General features: G+C 40.5%; 1 protein-coding gene across 7 annotated transcripts in view; it reads left to right on the top strand.

The window, feature by feature from the left end:
• The first annotated feature begins 1,387 nt into the window (after positions 1-1,387).
• Positions 1,388-20,391, top strand: part of NRIP1 (nuclear receptor interacting protein 1) — a 99,564-nt gene continuing 80,560 nt past the window's right edge. For 3 of the 7 annotated variants that reach the window (XM_072806569.1, XM_072806574.1, XM_072806575.1), the window contains exon 1: positions 2,519-2,667. The gene's annotated coding sequence lies outside the window, so the exon portion shown is untranslated. The other 4 variants (XM_072806572.1, XM_072806570.1, XM_072806573.1 and 1 more) reach the window with 4 other exon arrangements.

Genomic DNA, 20,391 nt, shown 5'->3' with positions numbered 1-20,391 from the left:
TTAGTTTTACTTTACTGAATTGGGACAAGGGAGGTTATCTAGATTCCCAGTCTGCCCCAGACCAGAAGCTGCCAATCAGAAGAGGAGAAAAATATTAGAGACAGGCCCGCTGTGGCAACAGAGAAAAAGGCCAACAGATTGTCAGCGAAGGGGAATAGAGGAACTACAAAAGGCAGAAAAAAAAAAAAAAATCACTAAGTCCTAACATCCTAGAGTCCTTCAGTGCATTAATGGTGTATGTACCTCCTGGGAGCATCTTTTAACACCTAGGAAGAAGCCTGATGTAGAATAGAAACTTGATGTATTCGTTGAATCCACTACAACCTACCACAGTAAACACTTTTAATAATATTAACCCTCAATTTTCAAGAAAAGCCAAATGAAGTCCAATAAACTGCTTAAGAAAAAAAATAACCCATTTTAGAAAATCTTTGTATAGCACTTAACAGTGTTGTTGTTGTTGTTGTTTTTAAAGAAGTTTGACTCCTTAAAGGGCCAGATGCCAGTTCTGCTGATCATCACTTAATTGGAACAGTTCGCTTTGCATCAACCCTAGATAATGATGCATGTAGAACAGCCGGCTTGACTAAGTTGCCTTGAGCAGATTTCAAACTATGGTACATACACACAATAAGTCATCCTATGAAGTGTAAACTATATAAGATGGCAACAGATTGCACAGTTGAATCACTAGGGTGATGTAAAATAATTGTTCTAAAATGCACCATCACCATTCAGCAAACCCTTCGTACCCTGTGCCCAGCACTGGGCTAGGTGGTGGATTTATCTTTAGCGTTGCTTTCACTCTTAAGATTTGAAGGTATGGCAGAACTTCCATTCATATTTTGAAAGGTTAAATGAAATTTTAAATGCACAGCACAGCCATTACATAACAGGCATAGAAAACTGTTTCATGACTAGGATAGTGGGTTTTTTGGTGTTTAAGTACTCTATTTCCAAATGTCATAGAATTCTTAAGGGTATGAAAACCTATATATAAGAATGGAGTGCCTCATTCACTCAAGTTTTGTATAATGTGCTTTACCGTAGGCATGCCCTCTCGGAGTCGAGGTTGGGGTTCAGCTGTACTTCAGCGTTTCTGTTTTGGTTTGGTTTGTTATGTTTGTTTTAATGAAGCAAAAAACAATTTCGGCGATGACATTCAGTTCCCCTGGTAATTTTTTTTTTTTTTTTTTTTTTTCACGGCGAGTTACTAACTGCTAGATGCTAGAGTCAGAAAGAAACCTGACGTCTGGGGAGGTGTGGAAGGGGTGTTAATAGTTCAGTTACGGTGTTCGGGGGCGCACTGGGGGTAAGGTTTTGAAGCAGGAAAGGCAAGGGGTGGGGGGAGGAATCACGGTTCGTAGGACGCTGTCTCCTCTGCACTTTCCCTCGCCGCCACCCCAGATCCCCCCAGTTCAGAGGCGGGTTCGGCGAGATTCGGCCGCAGGAACCCGGGAGGCTCCCCGGCGCGGCCGCCACGGCCTCGTGATGTAATTGTCACCTCGTACGGGGAGACCGAGCCGAGAGCGGGGCCGCCGAGGAGGTGGCAGCCCTGCTCTTTTTGCCTGGGCTGCTAGAGGGTCGGATTCTGGCCGGGATGCTGGAGATTGGCTGGCGGGCTCGCCGGGGACTTCGCGGTGACAAAGCAGCCGGAGAGAAGCCCTGCTCCTGGGTCCTACGCCCGCCGAGGAGCCGGACGCGCGCTCCTCAGGTCTCCCTCCCAGCCTCGCCCTCGCAGCCGCTCCCCCTCGGGCCCTGGGGGCCTCCCGCGGGCTGCGGCGTGGGGTCCGCGCGGCCCGGAGTTGGCGCCCCCGCCCCCGCCCCCCCCCCCCCAGTGAAGCAGGACACACGGATGCGGGGGGGGAGGCTGCGGGCGGGCGGGAGCCGCGGAGCGCGTGTCGTGCGGCGCCAGGGGACGGTGCCGGCCGCCTGCCCCGGCCCCCCAGCGCGAGCCCCCGGCCCGGGTCGCGGCGGGAGCCCCCGGCCGGGGGGCAGCTGTCCGGGCAGGGGCGGCGGCACGGAGCCGGGGGCCGGGGGCCGGGGGCCGGGGGCCGGGGGGGCGGCGCGGGCAGCCCCCGGCCCTCCCTCCCCGACGCGGGCCTCCCGCCGCCTCCGCGCCCGCAGCCCCCGCCCGCCGGCCGCGGGGCGCCCAGGGCGGGGGCTCGGCTCGCGCGAGCTGCGGGGCCCCGAGAGGCTGCCCCTGCCCCGGCGGCCATGGGAGGGAGGGGGAGAAAAGGGTTAAGAAACTTGGCTGAAGAGCTGAATGGCGTGGAGCGGCGAGGGGAGGGACCGGGCCGCGGCGGACTCGGCGGCGGAGGGAGGAGCGCGGCTGCGGGCGGGCGGGCGGGCGGCGAGCGAGGCGCTCAAAGTCAGCCTCGCAGACATTGCAGCAGAGCCCCGAACTCGGGAGGCGGCGGCGGCGGCGGCGGCGGCGGCGGAGGCGGCGGCGGCGGCCGAGGCGGAGGCGGAGGCGGAGGCGGAGGCGGAGGCGGAGGCGGAGGGACTACCGGCCCCGCGCACGCCCGCCCGTGGCCCGCGGCCGCCCCTGCGCTCGGCGGCGCTGCTCGTGCGAGCGGAGCTCCCGGGGCGCCGGAGGACGGGGCGGCGGGCGCGGAGCCGCGGGAGCCTGGCGGAGCTCGGGGCGCGGAGCCGCGGCGGCCTCCGGTGAGTGGCGGCCGCGGCCGGGGGCGCCGGGAGCTCCGCGAGCTGCCGCGGGCGCCGCCGGAAACGGCCCGGGAGCGCGGCGGCGGCGGCGGCGGCGGCGGCGGCGGCGGCGGCGGCGGGCAGGGCCGCGGGGGCGGCGGGGCGGCGGGGCGGGCGGGGGCATCGCCGCTCCTGCCGGCGCCGGGTCTTCCCGGGACCTCGGGGGGCCCAGGCGGCCGGCCCGGCAAGTTGCGGAGTTGGCCCCGGGCTCACGGTGGGTTCCCCGGAGGCGGCGGTCGCGCCCCGCTCGGCTGCCCCCTCGGCCCGGAGCCCGGGCGCGTGTGGCCGCGCGGCTCCGGGTCCTGCAGCCCGGGGCGACCTGGGCGGCGCCGGGCGCTGCCCCCCGCCTCCCGCCTCCCGCCTCCCGCCCGGTGCCTGCCGGCGCGGCGCGCTCGCTGGATTCCGGGCCAAGAAAAGTGATCAGGAGCAGGGACAGCTCTCCTGGCCCTGCCCGGGCCCCCGGGCCCCCGGGCCCCCGGGCCTGGCCGCTCGGCCCTTGCGCCCCCGCCCCCGCCCCAGCCCTCCCCCGAGGGCGAGGCTCTTTGCACCCGAGGCCTCACCCATCACTCCCCCTGAGCCCCAAGCGGGGCTCGCGTTTGGGGTGAGCCCTGCGGAGGTCCTGGGAGGCTTCCTTCCCCTCTTATCTGTGTCCTCCTTAGCTACTAGTGAATATTGTTTTATGCACGGTTTCCCTGGAAATATTCTACAAACCCTCCCGTCCTTTCCAAAGTAGTTTCCAAATTTCCACCAAGAGTTGCTGTGCAGTCTGAAGGAACAAAGGAATCAACTGTGTCTCACGGGCCAACAGGCTGGGAGTCTGACACATGTTGATCTCTGAAGCCTTACAGGCGGTCCCATCTCCCATCCTATTAGTGGTTTAATTGGCTGCTGAAGATAGTGAAAGAAGAACAGAGTGATGAGTACTTTTGCGTTAAATTTCTTAATAGGCTATTTTATTTCGGACGAAAAGGAAGACGTCCCTAGCTACAGGGACTTTTCACTCAGCCGGTGGGGCTGAGTTGGAGTTTGTCTCCGGTAATGTAAATGATTAAATCGTGAGATCGTGCGGGGGGTGAAAAACTGTCTTTAGGGGAAGAAAGACCGTCTGTTGATGTCCAAAGTGAAAATGGTTGTTGGGATCTATACGATGAATGCTTTTGCATTTCTGGGGGTGGGGGATTTGTGAAGCAGAAGGCTTTGGTAATTCATTCTTTAAAGTTATGAATTCCATGGAACCTGCTTATTAGTGAATCACAGGTTTAGCAAGTGGGTGTATTTTCCCGACGGATTATTCAGTGTTTAGTAACCAGGTTGCTACCTTCGTGGAAGAGACACTGAAATAAGTGGACTTTCTAAACAAGTCATGTTTCAATTGCTTGGCGCCCAAGTGTGGGTTGCTGCCCAGAGTGTGTTGAAATGTTTTTCAACTTAGAAATAAGTTGTTTTGGTTTTGTCCGGCGGTTTGGTAATGTCAGTTGGGTTTAGTTGGTTCAGAAAGTAGTGGCTTCATCACCAGTAGTAACTTTTTCTCTGTCTGGAATTAGTTCCTAGAGACAAAGAAGAAGAATCAGTCAATGGAACAGCTACTCCTCTGCAGACTGAGGGATAGTTAACTCTAGTCCGCTTCATTCAGTCTGGTGGGGGAAATACCTCTTTCCGTACTTACCTCTGAAAGTGCCCTAAGACTGTCAGTTCAATACATATTAAAAAAAAAAAAAAAAAGAGAGAGAGAGAGAACTGCTCATTGTTTGCTTTACTCAAGTGAGATCTCTACAGTGCTTTTGAAGCAATTGAAAACCATGTTTAATGTCTGTGGGAAAACTGGACTTAGATCCATTCCTTGCATTTATCTCCCAAACTCTGTAGAACTTGGATTTTACTAATTTAAGCACCCTGAAAGATTGTAAGTTTGCAATCAAGTGTCTGTAAAAGAGGCTAAATACTCTCCTGACTCTTTCAGTTTTAAGAGCAAAACATCATGATAAAAAATAACCTATACCACCACCTAGAGTCTGTTTGTTAGTTTATTGCTCCTAAAGCTTGCTTAAATTGACACGTCTCTTGTGGCTCCAGTATAACCAAAACATGATTGAGAAGTGCTAGTGTTCGAAGGCCATCCAAGAGAACAATTATTTGTGTAATAAATAGCATGTGCCGATTTAAATTATCCATGCTACCTTTAGAAATGAAAATTATGACATATCAAGTTGAGTGGCTTTTCTCCAAAAGATACTAATTCAAAAGAATTTAAAACAGGGAATTTTCGGTTTGTGCTCCAAGGTAGTTCTCCCATTGCTTCAAGATCTCTCTGCATCGTTATCAGGGTATTTAAGAAATCTTGCAGATTAAACGTCATTAGGAGTTTTCCAGGTCCACCTCAAACAAAAGCAGTAAGAAAAGTGTAAGGGAGTGTTTAAAACTCCAGAAACTCTGGAAATTCAAAAGGTAAGAGAGAATGTAGGCAAAGCAGACTTAACGGTTCAGAGATGTGAAAAGTAAATCAGTGTGAAATAAAGTGGTAATCTGTCTTGCTGGTAGTTTATACATGGTAAAGCAATCTGTTAAATGGGAGACTTGGGGATGGCAGCTTTAGTGCCATGTGGCTTATCACATTGTCTGGAGGAAGTAACGTTCCTTCTTTAAATGGTGTAACCTGAGAGAAAGATGGCCTCCAAGATCTTTAATTAAGTACCAGTTGAACAGAGAGAACTAGAGCACTGTATTAATTCTATCAAACATCACTATTTTAGAACATTGAGGACAACTAAAAATGAATTAACTCATATCTGAAAGCAGAGTTTTATGGAAGGTGACAGATGAGGCAAAATATGTCAATCTAATGGAACAAGTAGGGAGATAAGAAGATATGTCATCCTTGGCTCTCTAGAAAGATGAGAGGGAAGAAGGTTATTATTAATTGTACAGATTCCATTGCAAACCAATACTAGGAGGCAATGATAGAGAAGGTAATTTTAAATCGGAGTGGCTTGGGATATATGATGCTAAAGGGATTAAGCTTTTGATTTTAAGCCTTGCAGATTGTAAGAAACTCAAAAGCTCGTATTTTAAGTGTTGTGGAAGAGCAATACTAGTTTTGTGTATCAGGTTAAAAGATGATTCGGCCAAAAATAAGTTCCAACACATCTAATTTTCATCAAGAAAATATTGTTCGGTTTAAATTGTGATAGGTTCAGTTTTGTCTTTCAAACTTTAGATTGCTGGATACAGTTAGTGTTTAGAGTGTAGGTGAATAGAGAAGAATTGTACTTTATCTGTCAGTATTTCACCTTTCTCTGGATTGCTCTCTCATCTCTCACCCCCTTTTCTAAAATAAATAGCTTCTGCATTTTGGGGTGTGTTCTTTTACGAGAATCACCTTCATTTGTAGCTTCCTTTCTTGGCTGCGGCGGGTACAGTTTCTTTACTGTGTGTTTTTTCCATATGCCCCTTCACGTGGCTAATGCATTTTGTTTTGTTTAAATACCAATTTACCATTTTTGTGGATGAAGACTGGGGAAAGAAGCATTTGCTCTTTTAATAAAGCCCCAGTACTCATGAGTTCTAACCGAGGACATATTTTTATGAAAAGCATATTGATTACCAAAAAGCACATTGATTACCATCGAAAAGTCAGACATCTGCAACAGAATATGGCAGGGCGAGGGACTTCAGGATATGTTCGAATCTGTGAATTGAATTGTTGAAGATTCATTTCCTTAGGTTGCTTTGGTGGGGGAGGGTTAATGGGCAAACTCCTTCTATAGTATTTAGATACCAGAACAATCAAAGAACTACAACATCAGGAGGGTCATTAAGACTTGAGAAGGTAAAACTCAGGAGTGTCAGATGATGAAGCAGGCCAATGGAATGGAACTGAGGAATATGTCCAGAGGTTGGAATGAACAAAAAGTAAATGGAGGAGAGAGATCTTGTTTCCGTATCCCGTTTGCATCTGATGCTGAAGCAGGGACATGAATTGCTGATGGTAATGGATTCCCTTTTATGAGGGCAGCAATATTATATAAACAGTGGTTGTTTGAAGGGGGGAAAAACAGCAAATTCCCCATTTGTGCCTTTGCACACTTTGCTTTTGAACGTCTCTAAAGTGTATCCTAAGGTGGAAGATCAAAACTGGGTACCAGAAGAGAACCAGGAGTTACAGTTTGGAAGAAAATGAATTCGTCTTAGATCACCTTTTCTTTATTCTTTTAAGATTTTGTGATTTCTAAGGGTCTTACTCAACATGGGAAACAGTGCTGAGGTTTGGGTGGTGAACTAGAGACCCTTTTCATATGATTTCTGATAAAGATAACGATGTAAATAACTACAGAAAGAGTGTTTCCTTTAAGCATATTATCAAGGGCAGGGGAAAACTGTAACTAAGAGACATCTGAGGTCTTACCAGGATTTCTTCACAAACTATGGCATAAATGCCCATCTGTTATTTTCCAATTCCTTGAAAATTAACATTCAATTTGATGGATAGTGAATGTTTAGGATTCTCAAAATTAGAGGTCATTTAGAACAGACCTTTCCTTTCACCTTACTACAGTTATGAAGGGTAGTTTTAATTTTTCATAATAAATACAGCTGTTGAAATAATAGGATGTTATACTAACTGTTGTCACTGTAATAGTACACACTGTGCATTATGAACCTGGAAGTTCTGTCTTGCAAATATTACAAATAAAGCATTCCAAAACTTGTGGTATTTTAGGGTATCAGTACACCTGAAACAAGGTGATTTTCTTTTCATTCATCAAACATTGAGAAGAACAAGAAAGAGGGAAAAATGTGGCACATTTTACCACTGTATTAGCATTTTGTTAAAATTAATACCTTAAACCGTGCTAGGGATAACATTTGGCCTAGAACTCTAGGAATACTATAATGAGAAGCAGACTTAAAGAATTTATTAGGAGACTGGCAACTCAAGAATGTAGTTATGAAAAAAAAAAAGGACTGCACTATATTAGTAGTATTAAGATTTTTTTAAATGTCTTTACCAGATTTTAAGATAGATTGTTCTTGAAGATAATGTTATGGGTAATTAAGCTGATTTGGGTAATTCATGTGGGTTGTTTTTGGTTGAATTAATTTCCAGAATAACTCCAGAATGTGTTGAACCTTTGGCTAGGAGGGTGCTTATGACATCCATTCCTCCCTTTATCCATCCTTCCACCCTCCCTCTCCTCCTCCACCTTTTCCTTTGACCTCTCCTCTTTCCCTCCCTTTCTTCCCATCTCTCCTTCCTCTTTTAATAAATAGGACTAGGGGAAGAGGCATTTTGTTAAGAAATTTGGAAATAGAATTCCTCCTCTGACAGGGTTGATAGTTGTGTTTGAAATTCAGAGCTAGCATGGTTCATTCTCCCCAGGAAATTTTTTGACTTATAACTTAGGGAATAAAAGCTCTAAATTAAAACTCATCTTGCCTCTTTAACTTTGCGTCATTTAGCAAAAATGTCTTTAAGGATGAAAGGAAGAGACCCTCATTTGCCTTAAATTCCAGGTCACTCTGACTAAGCCTGGTGTTTCAAGAAATATTAAACTAGAAGCCTGCTGGGAACTTGAGTCATCAGCTTAAGATACCACGAGGACCAGGACAACTCTTACTGACCTGATGTTGGTGTCTATTCAGAACTTTGATGGAAAGGAGTCTCTTGCGCTTGGACTTCTAATTAAGAAAGTTCTTTTTTTAGTCATGTGTTAAATGATAGGGCTACTCCTTATTTTCAAATCTGTAATTTGCTCATGAATTGAGGACAAATTAGGAAGTAAGGAGTTAGGAGCTCCTGTTGTTACTGGGGTGTCTTATTTTACTTTTACCTTCTTTACTAGCTACGTGAGGATACGGGGTAAAAGTCAGGTGATGAGCTTTAGGTAGATAAAAAGGAAAGCTTAAGTCCCATAGTGGCTACGCTAGCTTCTCCTTGTAGTTGTGTGCTTTTAACTGTTGAATTTGCCCATACTGTCTGCAACCTGTGAACATCTTGAATTATGTTACTGCGATTAAAAAAAAAAGTTAGATGATAATTTAGCATTGTAACAGTTAGGAAACTATGTTTATATGCATTCTTAAAAATAAGAGTAGCATTTATGATTATTGTGTTGATTTAATGACATAATGTAGATAAGAGAGCTGACACCTGACAGAACATAATCCAAATTTGAGAATTAGAAGTTCAAAACAAAAAAGGGTCTTCTCCCTTGAGGGATCTCTCCAGAATTTGAGAGAAATGAAATCTTTAAGGGATTGTAACTGGCTTTTTCTTTTTTTAAAATATTTTATTTATTTATTCATGAGAGACAGAGAGAGGCAGAGACATAGGTAGAGGGAGAAGCAGGCTACCTGCAGGGAGCCCCATGTGGCACTCGATCCTGGGACCCCAGGATCAGGCCCTGAGCTGAAGGCAGATGCTCAGCTGCTGAGCCACCCAGGCGTCCGTGTAACTGGCTTTTGAAAAGCATACTTTCTTAGATACTTTCTTTTTTTTGATTCTTGAATTTATGAATTTATAGTAATCTACAACAGCAGAATGGTAGATGTATACACTGGAAAAGAAATACAATAAGGAAAGGAGGGAGGACAGAAGAAGGTGGAGAGCACCAGGAAAAGGTGTTAGAAAACGTGTGAACCCCTCCCAAATAGGTTATAATAAGACGCATCCTCAAAATGAATTAATCACAGTTGCAGTTTTTTCTTGTAAAAGGAGTATTTGCACAATGGGTCATTAGGCTCAAGTTTGATTTTTGAAAAACAAATTTTTACATATTTGTTTTGTTATCCTACATGTACTTTTCCAGCTTAGGATCTGCTGCTATGACAATGTATGATATAGATAATGGGAAAGTCCTTTTATCTCTCTGGGCAACATCCGTAGAGTATAGAACAAGGAGATTAGTTGGACTTCTAAGTTCTTGAATTCTCATTCTGTGTATCAATGTATGCTGTTGTCAGTAAACAGTAAAGATTTCGAGCCTGTGGGTTTTTTTTAAATTCTTTTTATTTTATTTTATTTTATTATTCATGAGAGACACGCAGAGAGAGGCAGGGACATAGGCAGAGGGAGAAGCAGGCTCTCTTCGGGGAGCCCGATGTGGGACTCTGTTCCAGGACCCTGGGATCACGACCTGAGCCAAAGGCAGATGCTCAACCACTGAGCCACCCAGGTACCCAAGCCTGTGGTTTGAAGAAGAGTAGACATGATAGGGTAAAAACTTAGAATATAGAAAAGCTGCCCTTTTTTGTGTTTTTCTTTTTTATTGAGAAAATAACAGGAAAAAAGGAATTGGGGGCAACTGCTTTGTCCAGGCATTGAGCTGGCTGCTTTACAGTTTCCATGTGACATTTAGGTGTCATTTTCTCTATTTACAAATAAAACTAGTCTGAGAAATTCTTTTTTTTAAATAATTTTTATGTATTTATTCATGAGAGATACAGAGAGAGAAGCAGAGACACCGACAGAGAGAGAAGCAGGCTCCTCATAGGGAGCCTGATGTGGGATTTGATCCTCAGATCGGGATCATACCCTGAGCCAAAGGCAGATGCTCAACTGCTGAGCCACCCAGGAATCCCAGAAATTCTTGAGATTGCACAGTTAATTTCATTGATAATAATTTGCTTTTTCATTGGAATATGCCATCTTTTTAAGAGAGAACCAGTCTCTATTTGATTTTTAAAAAGTCACCAAAAATCCTGCTCCCAAACTTGATAGGCACAGAACTCATGCAGCACCTCCAAATCTGCCCAGCCTGGATTCTCAGACCAGTCTCAGGAGAAAGGCACTCTGTTTCCAGTCGATAATTCTGCAGGATTTGCTGTTAATTCTCAAGAGAAATGTAGACAACAAGGGTAACCATGCAAACTCATTTCCTTCCTCAGATGCTAACCCTCGTGAAGTATATCACAGAATTACTGTGGAGTTCTGTGAGGCAGAGAAAGCAACTATGTGTCTTGATATAATTCATTAAAATACCTTGTCATGGTCTTAATCCAGGTATTCCCAAGGCTAATTATGTTTGTCTACTTCAAAGAGCAGTTGCCACAAATTCAGACCCCTAGCTCTTCCTGATTGAAAAGTTACAATTCTTGACTGTAACAGTTCCTGACATGAATTTGTTTTATTGCCCTATCTTCACCCACAATAATTTTATTTTAAAGACTACGTTATGCTAATAAACTAGTCTCTTTGATAGGAAGAGGAATTTAGTAATGGGATTGTGAATTTATCAGAAGGAAGTGGAAATAGAAAGATGAGCATTTGACTTCATTTTGGGAGTAGACTATGGAAAGAGATTTTTAAGTTAGGGAGGTTTGTGGCATATAGCATAGTTTTAAGTATACATCAGAAATGCTCTTCTATTGTTCATTGTTTATAAATCTCTCCACCTCTTTTTACTTAACTCATTTAAAATTTATGGAATTTGGAACTCAAAAGAAGCCAAGTGGTTCCCTTTACGCTAAAAGATACAGTCAAATTAAAACTATATTGGAGACACAAGGATGAGTAATAAGGCTCATGTACATATTTTCTAGTGTGCTTTGGATTTGGAATTGCCAAGTAAATGTTGGATAAACAAAAGGGCTTCTATAAAAGCTGCAAAGAAATGTTTTACTATGATGTTTTATTAAGAGAATATATTGTATCTGGCCAAATAAGAGAGAAACTGTAAGTGAGCCATCTGGGGGAAAAAAACAAAAAACACTCCCCCACCCCCCACTTTCTAGAGTTCAGATATGTGGTTATATTATTTCCCTAACCCATTCATACCTTTTAAAAAATTTAATTGATAGACTGAATCTCCTTGAAGCCAAGGATTGAAGATGGAAATTCTGTATTCACCATTTAGTTCTTTCCCAATATCCATATGTTTGGTGTTGTTGACACAAAACAAACCAATGCATTGTTTGCTTTGTTAGTAGAACATTGCTCTTACCTATCATCCTAGTAATCCTTGACGGACCTGAATCAGCATCATATTTTCTTTCTTTCTTTCTTTCTTTCTTTCTTTCTTTCTTTCTTTCTTTCTTTCTTTCTTTCTTTCTTTCTTTTTTTCTTTCTTTTCTTTCTTTTCTTTCTTTTCTTTTTCTTTCTTTTCTTTCTTCTCTTCTCTTTCTTCTCTTTCTTTTTTTCTTTCTCTCTTTCTTTCTTTTTTTGCTTTAGCTTTCACAAGTTGAAGTAATTACAAAGAATTTTTAGATTTTCAGATTGGAAGGAAATTTGATAAAAGCTATGGCTGCTCCAGGTTTAAGTATATTGGTCATAGAGGTATTTTGTGTTCCCTATTTTCAAGCAAGTTGGATTATAGAGGCATCTTGCTTAATGGAAGATCACACAGGATAGGTAGTTGATATGAACTATAACTCAAATAGTGATAAGTGCTACTTTTTGGCACTTATACACTTTTTTCTTTTGATCCGCCTTTCTCTTATTTTTGTTTCCTCTTTTCCCTGTTTTCTCAATTTCTCACTTGTCCTTTTTTTTTTTTTTAATTTTTTTATTGCCAGGGTATACTTGTGATACAACGGGGTAAATACTTTCTTATCTTCCAACATTATTGTCATTGTTAATGCTGTGATGAGCACTGTGTGTTGTATGGAAATGTTGAATCACTATATTGTACCTGAAACTAATATTACACTGCATGTTAACTAACTGGAATTTAAATAAAAACTTGAAAAAATAAAAATAAAATTTCCAAAACATGTATTGTTTGCATTTTACAGAGGAGGAAATTGAGTCCCTGAGAATTTATGTAGAGGAGGAAATTGAGTCCCTGAGAATTTAGGTAAATTCTAAAACTTGACAGCTAGTGGTTGGGTAAACCCAAGATAAGAAATCAAGTCTTTTTTTTTTTTTTTTCAAGTCTTAATTTATTTCACACTTTGCATTTGTTTAAGGCAGTCTTAGCAAGAGGGCTTGTGTACCACATGTTAAGAAATAGTTAATAACCTTTGGTAATGGATCCAGCAGTAAAGTCCAAACTGACCTTATGATTCCAGAAAGACAGTCTTGAGAAGTGGGGTGAGACAAGGCCAACCACATCCCCCTAGTTTTTGTAGTCTATTTTCTTCCTTGCTACTGAAATATGGTCTTCAGAACAGTCTTGTGATTCATGTATTCTAGTACTTAGAATGTACTTTCTAGGCTGAGAATTTAAAAACAAGTTTTACAGTACAGGTGCGCATCTATTCGTGCAGCAGCTTTGTTTCTACATGTTATATACATTTTGAGTTCTATTTAAAAATCAGTAGGGAAACTTCTGTTTGTAGATTAACAGAGTCAGTTACCTTTAGTTGACCAGTGGGATCAAACTACAGGTCAGCTCTAGTTATCACTAAAGAGTAATGTTATAAAATCGTTAGTGCAGGTAGTTGGGTCTATCAGCTCAATTGGGAATATAATACAAATGTCATGGACAGTGTTTCAGTGTTCTCCTGTGAAAGGGTAACAAGATGAGATGGCACTGTGTGGACTAGTGTAATGTGCCCTGAACCAGGTGCATCTAGATCCACCCCTCTAAAATGAGAGCAAGAGAAAAGAAACCTAAGGTAGTCACTTATATGGTCCACAAACTGCGTTTTAGCCAGAAAATTGGAAAGGAATATTCTCACTCCTGGGCCAGTGGGCAAGAGAGAATAGATGCTCACTATAGTCCCCAAGCCTCCAACAAGATCAGATTTGTCTGTCCCAGTTCTCTGTACCCCTGATTGCAATAGCCAGACTTCTTTAACATTTGTGTTTCTTAGTAGATTGTAAGCTCCATGAATAGGAGCTAATTCATCAGTGTACTGTTGGTACTGTAGGTGCCTGGCACATAGAAGGCTGTTACAAACATTAGTTGAATTGAACCATGCCAATCCCAATTTATTGGTAAAATCTGGCTTTTGGGGGGTTAGGAATGGAGCCTTTATGTATTTATATGTAACAACTACTAATTATTATGTATAGCTAATTCATAGTAATTGCTATTCTACATTTTTTTTCTTCAGACTATTTAAATAAAGACTTCTAAAAGGAATAACAATTCTTCCTTAAAATTTATCATCGTCTTTCCAGGCATATTAATTATGAAGGAAAAGGTGAAATTAATGGTGACGTTATAAATACGTGGCACTTAAAGTTGTTTTGTAATGCTAAGTTTCTTCAAAAATACACAACGTACAATCTATTTGAAAACATGTTTAGCAAAACCGTTGGGGGCAACATTTAAGTATTTTTTAAGGAAACAACATTTTTTATAGAGCCTTATAGGTAGTCTCCTTAGCTTCATTTCCAAAGCTAAGAAAACTTACTAGCTAATAGTAGTGGTAAAGATATACTAGCTTGACACATTTACTCACATTGGATTTGACTGGTTGGAAAGATGAAAGTATTTCAGAATTTTATGTCTAGAGTTAATTTTGGTGTTCAGTAATCTAAAAGTTAGCTGCCATTAAGAATGACTTGATTCAAACCTTACTAAGTTATGGGACTTAAGTAATATATGAAGCCTCTCTGTTATTATTATTTTTTTAACTAGCAATTGCTCTTCTCTGGAGGTGAATTTTCTGTTAGAACATGATTATGTTCAACTAGATTAATAATGCTAAGGTAGTAAAGAAGTTTATTTTAAAATGGAGCTAAGAAATTTCTAAACTAGTGATTTTCAAATGCTAAAGGAAATGTATAGGTAATCTGGGATATATATTTGCAACACTGAGATTTCATAAATCTTCTTAAAATAACTTTAACCCAGTTTCTTGCTTTGTGAAGACAAAGTGTTTTACTAAACTTCATGCATGTTTAGAAGTCGGTATCTTTTGTAAACAGAAAAAACTTCTCCTCTCATGGCTCATATATTTTTTTATATGTCACATTCTTATAAATCATAGCAAAAAAAGATATGTAGGCTAGTAGACTATTGTCCAAGGTAAAAGGGTAGAAAAATAAGCACATTTACTAATTATGTGATATATTCTACTTTGTGCTTTCATCATGATTTATCCTGATTAACTGAATTATCTTTGCCTTTCATTGTTAAAGAATGCATGAGTTCTATACAGTAGTATAAATTTTCCAAAGTAGGATTCCTCAACAGAGAATCAGACTTAATTTCTATGTTCATGAATTGACTCTTATAACTAAGACATGGTGTCTCATATAAATTAACAGCATTTTCCTTTGCAGTAAAAAAGGTGAATACAATGCTGAATCATTATTTTACTGGTAATTGTCCCTGCTACAAGTGTTTGTTTTAATTCTGGCTACTCATCCATCCACGTATTTGACATTTTATACATCCTCATATATATTCCTTCTGATAATGTCAAGTGACACTTTCCTTTGAAGGTGTCATTCTAATAGCATGAACACATTTACTTTGGGTTTTAAACTCGATACCATGTTTTCTTACCTCTTAAAACATAATAAATTCCCTCACTGGATTTATTCATCATTTTAGTACAACTCTGAATGATCTTTCTTTTAAAAATTATTATACATTCTCCTTTCTGTGTGTCTCTCATGAATAAATAAACAAAATCTTTAGAAAAAAAATTACTGTACATTCCAATAAATGGTATGTTACCTTAACCTGTAAGGTTCCAGTAAAATGAGAGTATTGCTTAATAATGAAAATAGGTAAATGGGCTTTGGGCAGTCAACAATAAGGATAAAATTAAAATCTGACTTTTAATCTTTTGAAAATCTGAAATTAATATATGTTTTCTCACAAGAATCACAGGTGGAAATCTAAAATTTGTTAGATGTTATTGATCTTTAAATTATTTTCATGTGTTACAGTGAGAATAGTAAAAGAAAATTTTTCTAGCTGTGTGAAGAAAATAGAGGAATAATAACACACATTGCTATATGCTAAAACTAAAATACCTCAGTGATGACAGCATGTTAGTTTGGACTACATTTGATTTCATTTTACAGTGAATTTCAAAGTTTTTTATTTTTATATTTTGGAATTCTGGTAGATGTGAACAGCAATCCTTATACATATAGGTGTAAAATAGAGCTATTTTTAAAGATATCCAGCTGTGAATTTGTCCACTGGGGAGAAATTGTGAGTTGTAATTGCTTTCTGTAGCTTAAGTCATTTTCTCTGTTAAATACTTAGATGAAGCATTAGAAAAGAAAAAAAAATTGTATTCATACATACTGCCTTAGATTTGAGTGTTGCAGAATTTAGCAGTTTTTGATGATCATTGTTACTTTTAAAAAGAAAAAAATAGCGAGGGGATAGAAAGTTTTGTGTGTTTTGGGAAATTAGTTCTGAGGTCTATTCACATGCTCATTTATTTTGCTTTAGGCCAGTTTGTGTATTGCATGCTAGAGGGTGGTGAAAGATAGAAATTTGTGGTGAAAATATTAGTATCCTTAACAACCATTGGTTGGTTTAACTATTAATCAGAAATACCTTGGAGAATAAAGGATTAGAGCTAGTGATGAGATAGATTTCATTGTGGCTCAGCTAAAGCTATGAAATGGGCAAGTCGTTAAATGTTTTCTGGCCTCAGTTTCTAAAATAAGGGTGGACTAGGATCATAATTCGGTTCTTCTCAACTCTGTAAGAATCAGTATCACTTCAAAAATGAGGTTTTACTGTTGCATGCATGGAGTAACAGGGTGCATAGAACTAAGGGCTGGGAGGATGTCCCTTATGATTTTTTGAGGTTGGCATTTAATATTTTACAGCAAAGTTTTTAGTTTAACATAATTGAACTTGTACTAGATAGGGTTAATAGGCTAGAACAAAAGGTCAAAGCATAAGGCATTAGGCTTAATTAAGGGAGAGCAGGAGTGGCAGGAGTGTGTGACAGTTAAATGGGTTTCCCACAGACTAATGTCGGTTACAGTGCAACCATGCCTCAACTTAAGTGGGTTATTTTGTGCAAAGGGCAGCAGTGATTAGCAGTTTGACATGCCAGACACTTCTGGCCAATCCCATCTGTTTTAGAGGTTAAAAAAGCACACCTTTATGAGCTGATGGATTGATTTGTGTGCCCGTCTGGTAAAGATTAGAAGTCCAAGGCCAATGCAGTAAATGTCAGTTATAGAATATTGTACTTTCTTCGTTGGCTCATTGTTTTAACCGTCAACTGTTTTATAATGGTGGATTACTGCTGTTTATGGAGTTGAATGCAAGATGGGTGGGGGAACAGGTGAGAGAAGAAGAAAACTGTTTCCTAGATGGAATTGTGAAGTCACATAGTCTTAGCAGGTGTTTCAAATAGAGATATGGCATATTCTAGATACACTTGGTTTTATGGAGTGTTTTTGGCATGTTCCTTACGGATTGAGTCACGTTGTGCTTTTCTGAGTGTTATCTGAGCAACCCTGTCAGTCCAGGATTTAATACTTAAAAAGTGTCATATTTTGTTCATTAACCTCCTGGGGATGAGGAAACGGAAAAGAAAAGAGAAAATGGAAGAGGCTCATATACACGTGCACATGCATGCATGCATACTTGCTTTGTAGGCAGGATTCACTAGGCTCACCTGAGATTGATGCATGTTGTTAAAATGAAGTGTATCTGAACCTAGGCTCAGACTTCTTTCTTTCTTTGAGAGATGTAAGAGTGATGCCATTAATATAGTTCATTTTCAGTTCAAGGTTGTAGCCCATTTAAAGTTACACAAAGGCTAGATTGTGGCTATAAAAATTGGCTTTAACATGTTCTGATATCCAAGAAGAGGAAGATCCTAAATATGTGGATGAGATAGAATTTTAGATTATTGTGATTGTAATCAATGAGCTGTAGGAACACATGACATTCGGTGGTCATTTGGGTGGATAAAGGGGAAGTGTTCTAGAGATAACAAAAAGTTATCATCTTTATCAGAAAATTATTGTCCATCTGAGATTTAAGTAAGAATGTGACCAAGAATATTGGAAACAATATTAGAAGATTCTGATAGGCCCCCGTGCTTTTATCTTTGTCATAGGATATGAACCATCGATTGCCTGTTATATAGTTATACAAATTATACATATCACGTGGATCGTAATAGTAACTAATACTTTTAATGACATATGTATGCATTTATTTAACTGCTAAGCTAATCCAAAGTGAATTGGCTTACCTTCTAGAGAAAAATTGAGATATTTTATTTCTCATTTAAAAAGGACAAAGTCACATTTTGGTATTGGGGTTTATTTAGGAATATGGTACTTGAATAAATATATATTTATCCTTGTGTTCTTTGTGGAGGAGCATCACTTGAAACTCTTTGGATCTAATAGAGATTTGCATGAAAAAAAGTCTTGTCCTTCTGTGAGGGTAGAGAAGGTAAAGAAGCATACATTTTATAATAGTGTTGCTTCTCTTTTACTGACTCATTTAAATTACAAAAATTGGCTTGAGTCGTATAAAAGTACTTGGTTAGTAAATTAATCGTGGGAGATTTATCTAATTTAATGGACAGAAACTTTTTTTTTTTTTGAGAGCTAGAGAGAGGAGGTAGGGAGAAGCAGAGGGAGAAAGAAGAGTCCCAAGCGGGCTCCTCATCTAGTGCAAGCCTGACGTGGTACTCAACCTTAGAACCCTGATATCCTGGCCCGAGCCCAAACCAAGAGTCAGGTGCTTAACTGACTTAGGTGTCCAGGCACCTCTGGACAGAAACTTCTTAAATGAATATTCTGGTGATGATATATAAAACCTGAAATAAATATTTGCTGCTCTCCGTTTGTACTAATAATATAAACCTTTTTAAAGCACCCCTAGATCCTATTTTAGTTTCCTTTTCTTTTCTCCAGTAAACTCAAGTACCAATATTTTCCAGTTTGTGTTAGAATTTGATAAGACTACAGGGAAATATTCCGGTGGGTTAACTTGTTTTTGTGTGTTTTGATATATTCTGAGGTTTTCAAAGAATATACATAGCCTTTTATAATCTGTGATAGTCTATTTCTGTCTGTTGTATTTCCTTCCTTTTACTAATGTTGTATTACTGACTTTGAGACACGTAAAGTCTGCTTCTCTAAGCAAAATAGTTGAACATACGCTTGTTTAGGTTATAAAACGTGAAAGCAGTAACTCTTAATATACCTTAGATCCTGTGTTTGTAGTTATTGTCCTAAAAATTGTTATAACTTTGTTATCTGAGTTTTAGTTGTTAGAAATTTTATGAGATAATGGAAAAAATAATAGCTCTGTTTCATCTTTTGATTTTAAATGCTAGTGGATTGTCTTTTACCTCTATTTAAGCAGACTGATTATATGATGAACTTATTCTAAAATATATTCTGAGTATATCTATATATTTATAGTTATAAAATCAGTGTGTATATATGTAATATGTTTCAAAAAGAGAACTCTGCACCTGTTGATTGCATTAAGCATTTGGTATCTTCTAATGAGGGAGGGAGAAGGTGCTATCATTCTAAGTGGATCATTCCTCCTCAGCAAATTGCGTACACTTTACTTTTTTGTATGCTGTGACCTTGCAGTCAGTGACTTCAGCCCAGAATAGTTTCAAAGTCATGTAAATGAATGCAATTAAGGTATTGCTTATCATCTTACATAGTTCAGATGGAACCTTATTGGATAGAGAGATTTGTTTGCTTTATGAGGAAGGTCAAAATAAGGTTAAATTTTATTACATAAAATGATTTGGTAATGTTTTTATTTAGCTGCTGAAAAAGTAATGTCCTAATAGGAAATGATAATGCTTTTTTTTTTTTTTTCTTTAAACCACTGGGAGGTCTTTTCAGGGTTTTTGTTTGTTTGTTATTTCTAATAGTTATAGTTCTATTTTAAGATGATACCTTCTGTCTACTTGTAAAATTTTGGGAACATTCTACCCTTAGTTATGATTCTAGGTATCTTTGACTCATACATGTAGGAGACATTTCCTGCTGCTGATGGAGGGTTGCTTAGGAGCAGCTGATGTATGTGCTTAGAGGATTTGTGTTAATGTCCAGTTATCATGCCAGTTGGTGCAGGACCTCAGACAGCATGATTAGAGTCCTGGTTCAGAAAGGAGATCTGCTATCCTACCAGGCTGATTGTAAGGGTTGGGAGAGCATTGACATAGATACTAGAAGAATTTTGCTGATGAAGAACTGTGTGTATATATATATGTGTGTGTGTGTGTGTGTGTGTGTGTGTGTGTGTGTGTGTGAGAGAGAGAAGTAATTAGAAGAAGGGCAGCTACTCTTCATTGTAGTTGACCTGTATAATTACCCTCTTTCCTTTTATGGATTATTCTTACTTCAGCATGGCATATTAATTGATAAAGTCTTTAAGATTCACTTTGTTGAGTAGGTACTTACTGCACATCAGCTCTTGGCCTTGCACCATGTTAAGTGTTGGAGGATTCACAGATGAATAAAGGGTTGGTTCACAATTACAATGAGAATAATAGTAAGCATGAGGCAGAGAAAATGGTCTGGAAGCACAATGGTCAAAGAGCCTGCTTTGGTAGGGTGTTGAGAAAGCATTACTAAAAGAAGTTTGGTTCCCCTGTATGGTTTTAGGGAAACTGACAGGTACTGGTAAAATGAAATAACAATGAAAAGTAGCTCCTTTATTTTGGGAAGTCGAAGTTGCTATAATGGAATCAGGGTATCTGCATCACGCCTTCCTTATCACCAACCAGCTTCACTGTCCATTAGCCTATTGATCAATATAAAGCCTCCTCTGCCACCACAGTATTAAAGTAGAGGCTGTGTCTCTTGCTGGTCAAAAC

The sequence above is a fragment of the Canis lupus genome, chromosome 30 (assembly GCF_048164855.1).
Source record: "Canis lupus baileyi chromosome 30, mCanLup2.hap1, whole genome shotgun sequence".
NCBI classification, from domain to species: domain Eukaryota; kingdom Metazoa; phylum Chordata; class Mammalia; order Carnivora; family Canidae; genus Canis; species Canis lupus.
The sequence above is the reverse complement of the archived record's forward strand: the minus strand, read 5'-3'. Positions and strand labels throughout refer to the sequence as shown.